At 30.9% G+C, this 9,844-nt stretch overlaps 2 pseudogenes; one reads left to right on the top strand and one right to left on the bottom strand.

The window, feature by feature from the left end:
* The first annotated feature begins 4,706 nt into the window (after positions 1 to 4,706).
* LOC112099926 lies at positions 4,707 to 9,649 on the top strand (annotated as a pseudogene).
* On the bottom strand, positions 5,156 to 5,255 carry LOC112095466 (annotated as a pseudogene).
* Positions 9,650 to 9,844: the final 195 nt, after the last annotated feature.

The raw sequence follows: 9,844 nt of genomic DNA, 5'->3' as shown, positions 1-9,844 counted from the left end.
TTTATGAATCTTTTCAGATAAGTCCAATTTCGGAATTTCTTAGTAATACTTTGTTAATCCCAAAACTTTTTGAAATTATGATATGACCCAAAATATGTGAAATTATAAATGGCCCAAAATATTTAAATAGTTTCAAATAAGTCTAAATCCGAAATTCAAAAATAATATTTATTAAAATCAAAGATTATAAAATTCTTTCATTTTAATCCACAACTTGGAAAACAACTTAACTCCCTGAAATCATTTTCTTATTATAAAATCACAATACATAAATCTTTATTTAACTAACACATATGTTTTGTTATCATCAAAATAAATATTTATAACTATATAGGCTAACAATCTCCCATTTTTTGATGATGGCAAAACACATTATAGAAAATTGATTTATTCATGAAAAGCTCCCCCTTAATCAATGTAAGGTGAAAAACTAATCTCACACACTCAAACATTCACAATTAAGATGAGGAATTGAAGATTACAATAAAAACTCTCTTAAAGAGTAGATATACAAATTGAGGAACAAAAGATGATTCAGGGTTTTATGATTTATGAAATGAGAGCTCAATGAATGTTGTCTGCTTTTTTATTTTGCTTGCAAGAGCTTGAAAATCAATTGGATTTGAATTTATATAGTTTGAGCTCAAAAACTAGCCATTATGCACATTTTAGTGATAACCGGTTTAGCGTTTATAGAATCCGGTTAGCCGCTTTTATGTTACCATTAAAGTAAAAATATGAATTTCAGAATATCTGGCATTCCGCTTTTCATATCCTCTTAGCCGCTTTTGAAATCCGGATAACCGCTTGCGAAATCCGGATAGCTGCTTATGTTCCAAAAGCTTACTGCCCAAAATCCGGCTAGCTGTTTGTCACATCCGGTTAGCTGCTTGTTACAGTAACCGATACAATGTATTATTTTCTAAAATTATATTTTGACCCCAAAACATTATATAATTGTACTATGGCATAAAACTTTATGAATCTTTTCAGATAAGTCCAATTTCGGAATTTCTTAGTAATACTTTGTTAATCCCAAAACTTTTTGAAATTATGATATGACCAAAAATATGTGAAATTATAAATGGCCCAAAATAATTAAATAGTTTCAAATAGGTCCAAAACCGAAATTCAAAAATAATATTTGTTAAAAAGAAAGATTATAAAATTCTTTCATTTTAATCCACAATTTGAAAAACAACTTAACTCCCTGAAATCATTTTCTTATTATAAAATCACAATACATAAATCTTTATTTAACTAACACTTGTGGTTTGTTATCATCAAAATCAATATTTATAACTATATAGGCTAACAATCTCCCATTTTTTGATGATGACAAAACACATTATAGAAAATTGATTTATTCATGAAAAGCTCCCCCTCAATCAATGCAAGGTGAAAAACTAATCTCACACACTCAAACATTCACAATTAAGATGAGAAATTGAAGATTACAATAAAAACTCTCTTAAAGAGTAGATATACAAATTGAAGAACAACTGAGGATTCAAGGTTTTATGATTTGCAAAATGAGAGCTCAATGATTGTTGTGTGCTTTTTGATTTTGCTTGCAAGAGATCGAAAATCAATTGGATTTGAGTTTATATAGTTTGAGCTCAAAAACTAGTCGTTATGCACATTTTGGTGATAACCGGTTTACCGTTTATAGAATCCGGTTAGCCGCTTTTATGTTACCATTAAGGCAAAAATATGAATTTCAGAATATCCAACATGCCGCTTCTCATATCCTCTTAGTCGCTTTTGAAATCCGGATAGCCACTTGAGAAATCCGGATAGCCGCTTATGTTCCTGAAGCTTACTGCCCAAAATCCGGCTAGTCGTTTGTCACATCTGGTTAGCCTTTTGCTACAATAACCGGTACAGTGTATTATTTTCGAAAATTATATTTTGACCCCAAAACTTTATATAATTGTACTATGGCACAAAATTTTATGAGTCTTTTCAGATAAGTCCAATTTTGGAATTTCTTAGTAATACTTTGTTAATCTCAAAACTTTTTGGAATTTTGATACGACTCAAAATATGTGAAATTATAGATAGCCTAAAATATTTAAATAGTTTCAAATAGGTTGAAATCCGAAATTCAAAAACAATATTTATTAAAAACAAAGATTATAAAATTATTTCATTTTAATCCACTAAATGATTCATTTTCATTTTTAAGCTCTATCATCTTCTTTTTAAGACATATATTCTTTTTACCAATCTTCATCAACTCATCATGCAAATCCTTAAAGGCATCATGTAATTCATCATATGTAGGAAGAATACTTACCTCATCAAGTTCATTGATTAGTATTAAAAAAATTTTAATTATCAAGCGATAATATGTTATTTTATGGTTATGTTATAATTTATATTTGTGTTTATGTAATATATTATGAATTATGAATTATGTTTTAATTATATTTAATTTTGTGTATTTTTATGTGTTTATTAGGAAAAATATTAATTTCACGTACTTCGAGGCTCCAAACAGATAAACGGAGGTCAAATTTGGATTCCGGACGTCCGAAAACCTTAAGATCAGTCAAGATCGGCTTAAAATTGGGCTTGCGTAAAAAAAATTGACTTTTCCTGTTGACCGAGCACTGATTGGATGATGAAATGAGCTTATAATAGATATGAGTGCATGGGATAGCTGGCAATCTTGACCAAATCTCAACCGTTCATGATTCAATGGCCATGATTGTGCCATGTGGCAATGGTTGGTGAAGCAAGTTGGAGGATCCGAATCTTTGTATTTGGGTCGACCCGATCCACCCATTAACCCACCAAATCTCAACCGTTCTTTGGGCAAATCGGACGAGTCAAATGATGCCATGTGTGATGTTGACTTTTGAAGTTTGACAGCCATTGGATCTTGATCTAAGGGTTGTGAGGAGCACATGCATGAAGCCTATGATGAACCGCAAAGCACTGGATTATGAATTTATTTTTCTATAAATAGAGCCTCATTTTTATGTTTTAATCATCTCTCTACAACTCTCTTCTTCTCAAATTCTCTCCATCTCCTTCTAATCTTGATTTCCAAGTGTGTTTTTAATATTTTGTATAATTATTTTCATTAATAAAATTAGTTTTATTTCTAATTTTAGTTGTTTTATTTCTTTTAATTATAAGTAATTCAATTATACAACTTCTTTTTATTTTAATTATGCTTAACTAAATAATATTAGTTAGGGGAAGGTGAAATTCTTAGGAAATAAATATAATTTAATCAAATTCTCTTTTTAATTTTATAAATTAAATTATTTTCTATTTAATTTTATACATGTTTTATATTTTGAAATTTTGATTTATTGTAGACAAACAAATGAATTTGGCACAATAAATTCTTAAGATCTTAATATAAGGCATGGTGAAATGGTATTTTGACTTATTGTAGACAAATTAAATTTTAGCACAATAAATACTTAATCCATCATAAAATTAAAGGGAAAATAATAATAATTTGTATAATTAATCTTTTGGGTAATAAATCTAAAAAATTAGCAAAAAGAATTTATTAAGTTTTATTTACTTCTAAGAGTGGATCCATAACCCTAACTAGTTCAATTTCATAGTTTCATTTAAATTAAGTTGTTTATATTTAAGTTTTAATTTCAATTTTTAGTTAAAATAAAATAAACTAATTAAATCTTTTCTCTGTGGATCGACCTCGGACTCACCGAGTTATAATATAACAAGACACTCTTATACTTGGGAGTTAAAAATTACTTTTAAGTTGTGTTAAGTTTTTGGCGCCGTTGCCGGGGAAAATTTTTTTTTTATTTGGTTTGTTTTTCTGTTTTTTATTTTTCTCTTATATGTAAAATTTTGTTTGCCCCCTTTTCCTTTTCTTAAATCCTCTTTTGTCCCCATATCTTTCATAATTCTTGTTTCACCCCAACAATTTTCGGTTCTAGCCCAATCTTCTGGTAATTACGTTCGGACCCCGACATCTTTCGACTGCTTCACTTTCATCCCAAAAGGCTCAATTCTAAACTTCTAAAAATTACAGTTTGGCCATAAAATGAAAAATAATTTGTAATAAAATCCCTAGATGAAATTCCTCAAAATAATCAAGACTTGGACATACTTTGGACATATTTTGGACATACTTTGGACATATTTTGGACTTATTTTGGACATAACTAACTTTAACTACTAACTCTAATTACTAACTCTTAACTTACTAACTGCTAACTCCTAACTTTTATTTAATTTCAGTTATTTAATTTTCTGCATTTATTTAATTTCGTATTTATTTATTTTTGCTTTATTGGTGGGTTTAACCACCAAACTAACTACTAACTCTTAACTTTTATTTTCAGTTATTTAATTTTCAGAATTTATTTAATTTTTTATTTTTTTTATTGGTGGGTTCAACCACCATTTTTTTTCTTTTTTTTCTTTTGCATTTATTTTTTTACTTAATTTATTGTTAATTGGTGGGTTCAACCACCATTTTTTTTTTTAATTTTGCATTTATTTTTTTTACTTTATTGGTGGGTTCAACCACCAAAATTGTTATTTAATTTTCTTTTGCACACTTATATTATTTGCTTATTTATTTTTTTATTTTATTTTGTTATCAATTTGTGTAAATATTATCTTTATAACATAACCATTGCATGAGACGTTGGTCTCGATCTTCAAGTGGCAGGTTAATTCATAGATCTCAATCTCCACCACCAATCATGGATGAGAATCAAGGCGAAAATGTTTTGGGCGAACTTAACCCTCAAATTGATCAAGGAGACAACCAATCTCAACATGGACATGATCAGAATCAACCAAGAACTCTGAGAGACTACATGAATCCAACCAGAACCGGAGCACCGTCGTGTATAGTATTTCCTCCAGAAGCATCTCGATTCAACTTTAAACCAGGTATTATCCAGCTTTTACCAACATTTCATGGTTTAGAATCTGAGAATCCATACTTGCATCTAAGAGATTTTGAGGAAGTTTGTAATACATACACGGACCAAAATTGTAGCATGAACATAATTAGATTAAAGCTTTTTCCTTTTTCATTAAAAGATAAAGCTACAAAACCTTAGATCTGGATCAGTAAGAACTTGGAATAACATGCAAGAACAGTTTTTGAAAAAATTCTTTCCACCTCATAGAACAAATTCTTTTTAAAGGCAAATCACTTCTTTCACTCAAAAAAATGGAGAAACATTATACCAATGTTGGGATAGGTTTAAAGAGTTGCTTAACATATGCCCACATCATGGTTTTGAAACTTGGCGATTGGTCACTTACTTCTACGAGGGCTTAATACCCCAAAGTAGACAGGTTGTTGAAATGATGTTTAATGGTGAATTTAGGGATAAAAATCCTGAAGATGCACTAGATTACCTTGACCAATTAGCTGAAAATGCACAACATTGGGATACTGTTGGAACTTTTGAATTGACAAATAAGCAACAATCATCTCTATCTAGTGGAGGAATCCATAATCTTAGGGAAGATCATGATTTACAAGCACAATTTGCATCCCTAGTTAGGAAAGTTGAAGCTTTGGAGCATAAAAAGAGTGATCAAGTAAAATCTGTTCAAGAAATTGCATGTAACATATGTAATTCGAATGATCATTTCACTCAAGAGTGTCCCACTTTGCCTGCACTTAAAGAATGTCTAAATGATCAAGCTAATGTGATTAACACTTTCAATAAACCAAACCCATATTCACAGACTTATAATCCTGGTTGGAGAAATCATCCAAATTTCAGTTGAAGGAATAATAATAATGCACAATCTTCACAAGCACCACCTCCACAAAATTTTCAAAATCCTCAGCCTTATGCACCATATGTTCCACCACCCTGGAAAAATCTAGAAGACACAATGCATTCATTCATCAGAAAGCAAGACGTTATTAACAATCAAAATGCACAAACTTTTTCTGATTTGAAAGATACTCTTGCTAAAATTGCTTCTGCACTCACCATTCAAGAAAAAGAAAAATTTCCAGCCCAACCACAACCAAATCCTAAAATTCAACAAAATCCACCCACAGACCAAGTCAAGTCAGTTATAACTCTTCGTAGTGGTAAGGTTGTTGATAGACCTATGCCTGAACCTTATGAAAATGATGAAAATTCAAAGGGTAAGGAAGGACTAAATGAACTTACACCTAGTGAAGAAATAACTAGTGTTCCACCTGAACCACCATTTCCGCATGCATTGAATAAACCAAAGAAATCAAACCACTCTTCTGAAATTTATGAAATCTTTAAGCAAGTGAAAGTTAACATTCCTCTATTAGATGCAATCAAACAGGTTCCTTCATATGCCAAATTTTTAAAGGACTTGTGCACTGTTAAAAGGAAATTGAAGGTAAGAAAGAGTGCTTTCATGGCCGAATAGGTAAGTACAATTCTGTCTACTAATAATAAGTTGAAATATAAAGATCCTGGTTGTCCTACCATTTCTTGTATTATTGGTAACCACAGAATTGAGCATGCTTTACTAGATCTTGGTGCTAGTGTTAATTTGCTTCCATATTCAGTTTATCTTCAACTTAATCTTGGTGAGTTAAAATCAACTTCAACTACACTTTTGCTTGCCGATAGATCAGTTAAAGTACCAAAAGGAATAGTGGAAGATGTTTTAGTACAAGTTGATAAATTTATTTATCCTATGGATTTTATTGTCTTGGAAACTGAACCTGTTGTGAATAATTACAAACCAATTCCTGTAATTTTAGGTCGATCATTTTTTAGCAACTGCTAATGCTTTGATTAATTGTAGGAATGGTTTAATGAATTTATCCTTTGAAAATATGACTTTGGAATTGAATGTTTTCAACATGTGCAGGCAACCTAATGAAGAAAATGAGATTGAAGATGATACTGATGAACAAAAGGAATTGTTTGAATCTTGTATTGAGGAAAATATTCAATAAGGGGATTTTTCTGAACTTTCTAATGTTTGTTTAGTTAATTCAATTGAGTCAAATAAGCAACTTGAACTTGATATTTCTAATATAAATTCATTGCTTGATTCTATGCAGACTTCGCAAAATTATGATGACGAGCCAAAATTTGAGGAGCTTGGAAGTATTGAAAAGACAGAACAACAAAAAGCACCTAAAATGGAATTGAAACCTTTGCCTGAACGATTGAAGTATGTTTTTCTTGGAGAAGAACAAACTTATCCTGTTGTGATTTCTTCTACTTTAACAAGCGACCAAGAAGGTAAGTTACTTACTGTTCTTAAAAAGCATAAAAATGCAATAGGATGAACTTTAAATGATATTAAAGGCATTAATCCCTTAATCTGCACGCATAGAATTAATTTGGAAGAAAATGCTAAAACATGTCAACAACCTCAAAGAAGATTAAACCCACACATGAAAGAGGTAGTCAAAACAGAAGTCCTTAAATTACTTGATGTGGGAATTATCTACCTTATTTCTGATAGTAAGTGGGTAAGTCCTACACAAGTAGTGCCTAAAACATCTAGAATCACTGTTGTTAAAAATGAAAAAGGTGAATTAATTCCAACACGAATTATATCTAGTTGGCGCATGTGCATTGATTATAGAAAATTAAATGAAGCCACTAGAAAAGATCATTTTCCATTACCATTCCTTGACCAAATCTTAGAAAGAGTAGCAGGACATCCCTACTACTGTTTTTTAGATGGATATTCAGGTTATTATCAAATTCCTATAGCACTTGAGGACTAAGAAAAGACCACATTCACATGTCCTTTTGGAACACTTGCATTTAAAAGAATGTCATTCGGGCTTTGTAATGCTCCTGCAACATTTCAAAGATGTATGTTAAGCATTTTTTGTGATATGGTTGAACATTGTTTAGAGGTCTTTATGGATGATTTGACTGTGTTTGGGAATTCTTTTGATGATTGCCCTGATAATTTGGAGAAAGTTTTAAAAAGATGTGTTGAAAAAGAACTCGTGTTAAATTGGGAAAAATGTCACTACATGGTTACTTCTGGAATTGTTTTGGGTCATGTTGTTTCTATTAAAGGAATTGAAGTTGACAAAGCAAAAATCGAAGTCATATCTAAATTGCCACAACCAAAAATAGTTAGAGATGTGCGATCCTTTTTAGGACATGTAGGATTTTATAGGAGGTTTATAAAAAACTTTAGTGTCATATCTAAACCACTCTGTAACCTCTTATTAAAAGATGCACCGTTTGAATGGAATGATGATTGCCAAAAATCTTTTGAAAAAATAATTTGTCTTTTAACATCTTCACCTATTATGCAATCTCCTGATTGGTCTTTGCCATTTGAATTAATGTGTGATGCAAGTGATTTTGCTGTTGGTGCTGTTTTCGGACAAAGAAGGGATGGTAAGCCTATTGTGATTTATTATGTGAGTAAGATTTTGGATAGTGCTCAAATGAATTATTCTACAACTGAAAAAGAATTACTTGCTGTGGTATTTGCATTAAACAAATTCCGTTCGTATTTGCTTGGCTCTAAATCTGTTGTGTTTACTGACCATGCTGCTGTGAGATATTTGATGAGTAAACAGAATACCAAACCGAGACTAATTTGTTGGATTTTGTTACTACAAGAATTTGACCTTACCATCAAAGATAAAAAGGGTGCTGAAAATGTTGTTGCTGATCATCTATCAAGACTCACATCCGAATTCTGCAATGATATAACACCTATAAATGATTCTTTCCCTGATGAATTTTTATTTTCTATTACTTCAATGCCATGGTATGCTAATATTGTTAATTTTCTTGTTACAGGTAAAATGCCTTTGCAATGGAATGCTCAAGAGAAGAAGAAATTTTTTGTTGAAATAAAGAAATTTTATTGGGATGATCCTTATTTGTTCAAATATTGCCCAGATCAAATTTTTCGGCGATGTATTCCTGATAATGAGGTAAGTAGTGTCATTAATTTTTGTCATTCTAAAGCATGTGGTGGTCACTTTTCTTCAAGAAAAACTACTGCTAAAATTTTACAGTGTGGATTTTATTGGCCTACCATGTTTAAAGACACATATGAATTCTGCAAAAGTTGTCAAAAATGTCAAAAATTGGGATCAATTACAAAAAGAAACATGATGCCCTTAAATCCCATACTTGAAATTGAAATATTTGACCGTTGGGGAATTGATTTCATGGGTCCATTTCCATCATCTTTTGGATTTGTGTATATATTAGTTGCAGTTGATTATGTCTCAAAATGGATTGAAGCAATTTCTTGTCGAAATAATGATAGTAAAACTGTGATTAAATTTTTAAGAGAAGACATTTTAAGTCGATTTGGAATCCCTCGAGCCATTATCAGTGATGGAGGTAAGTATTTTTGTAATAAGTCATTTGAGTCTTTAATGAAGAAATATGGAATTACACATAAAATTGCTACCCCTTATTATCCTCAAACAAATGGTCAAGTTGAATTAGCAAATAGGGAGATAAAACAAATTTTGGAAAAAACGGTTAACCCAAACCGAAAAGATTGGTCTCTTAGACTTAATGATGCACTTTGGGCTTACCGCACTGCATTTAAAACATCATTAGGAATGTCACCCTATCGGTTAATTTATGGTAAACCTTGTCATTTACCTGTTGAACTTGAACATAAACCACTTTGGGCTATTAAAGCTTTTAATTCAAATTTGGATGATGCTGGTAATGTGCGAAAATTGCAATTGAATGAACTTGAGGAATTAAGGAATGATGCATATGAAAATTCAAGAATTATTAAGGCAAGAACAAAAGCATTTCATGATAAAAGAATTTTTCGAAAAACATTTGAGATTGGTCAAAAAGTGTTGCTTTATAATTCTCGTCTTCATTTATTTCCAGGAAAGTTAAAGTCAAAATGG

The sequence above is a fragment of the Citrus clementina genome, unplaced genomic scaffold (genome assembly GCF_000493195.1).
Source record: "Citrus clementina cultivar Clemenules unplaced genomic scaffold, Citrus_clementina_v1.0 scaffold_9, whole genome shotgun sequence".
NCBI classification, from domain to species: Eukaryota; Viridiplantae; Streptophyta; class Magnoliopsida; order Sapindales; family Rutaceae; genus Citrus; species Citrus x clementina.
This window is presented reverse-complemented; position numbering and strand designations above follow the sequence as displayed.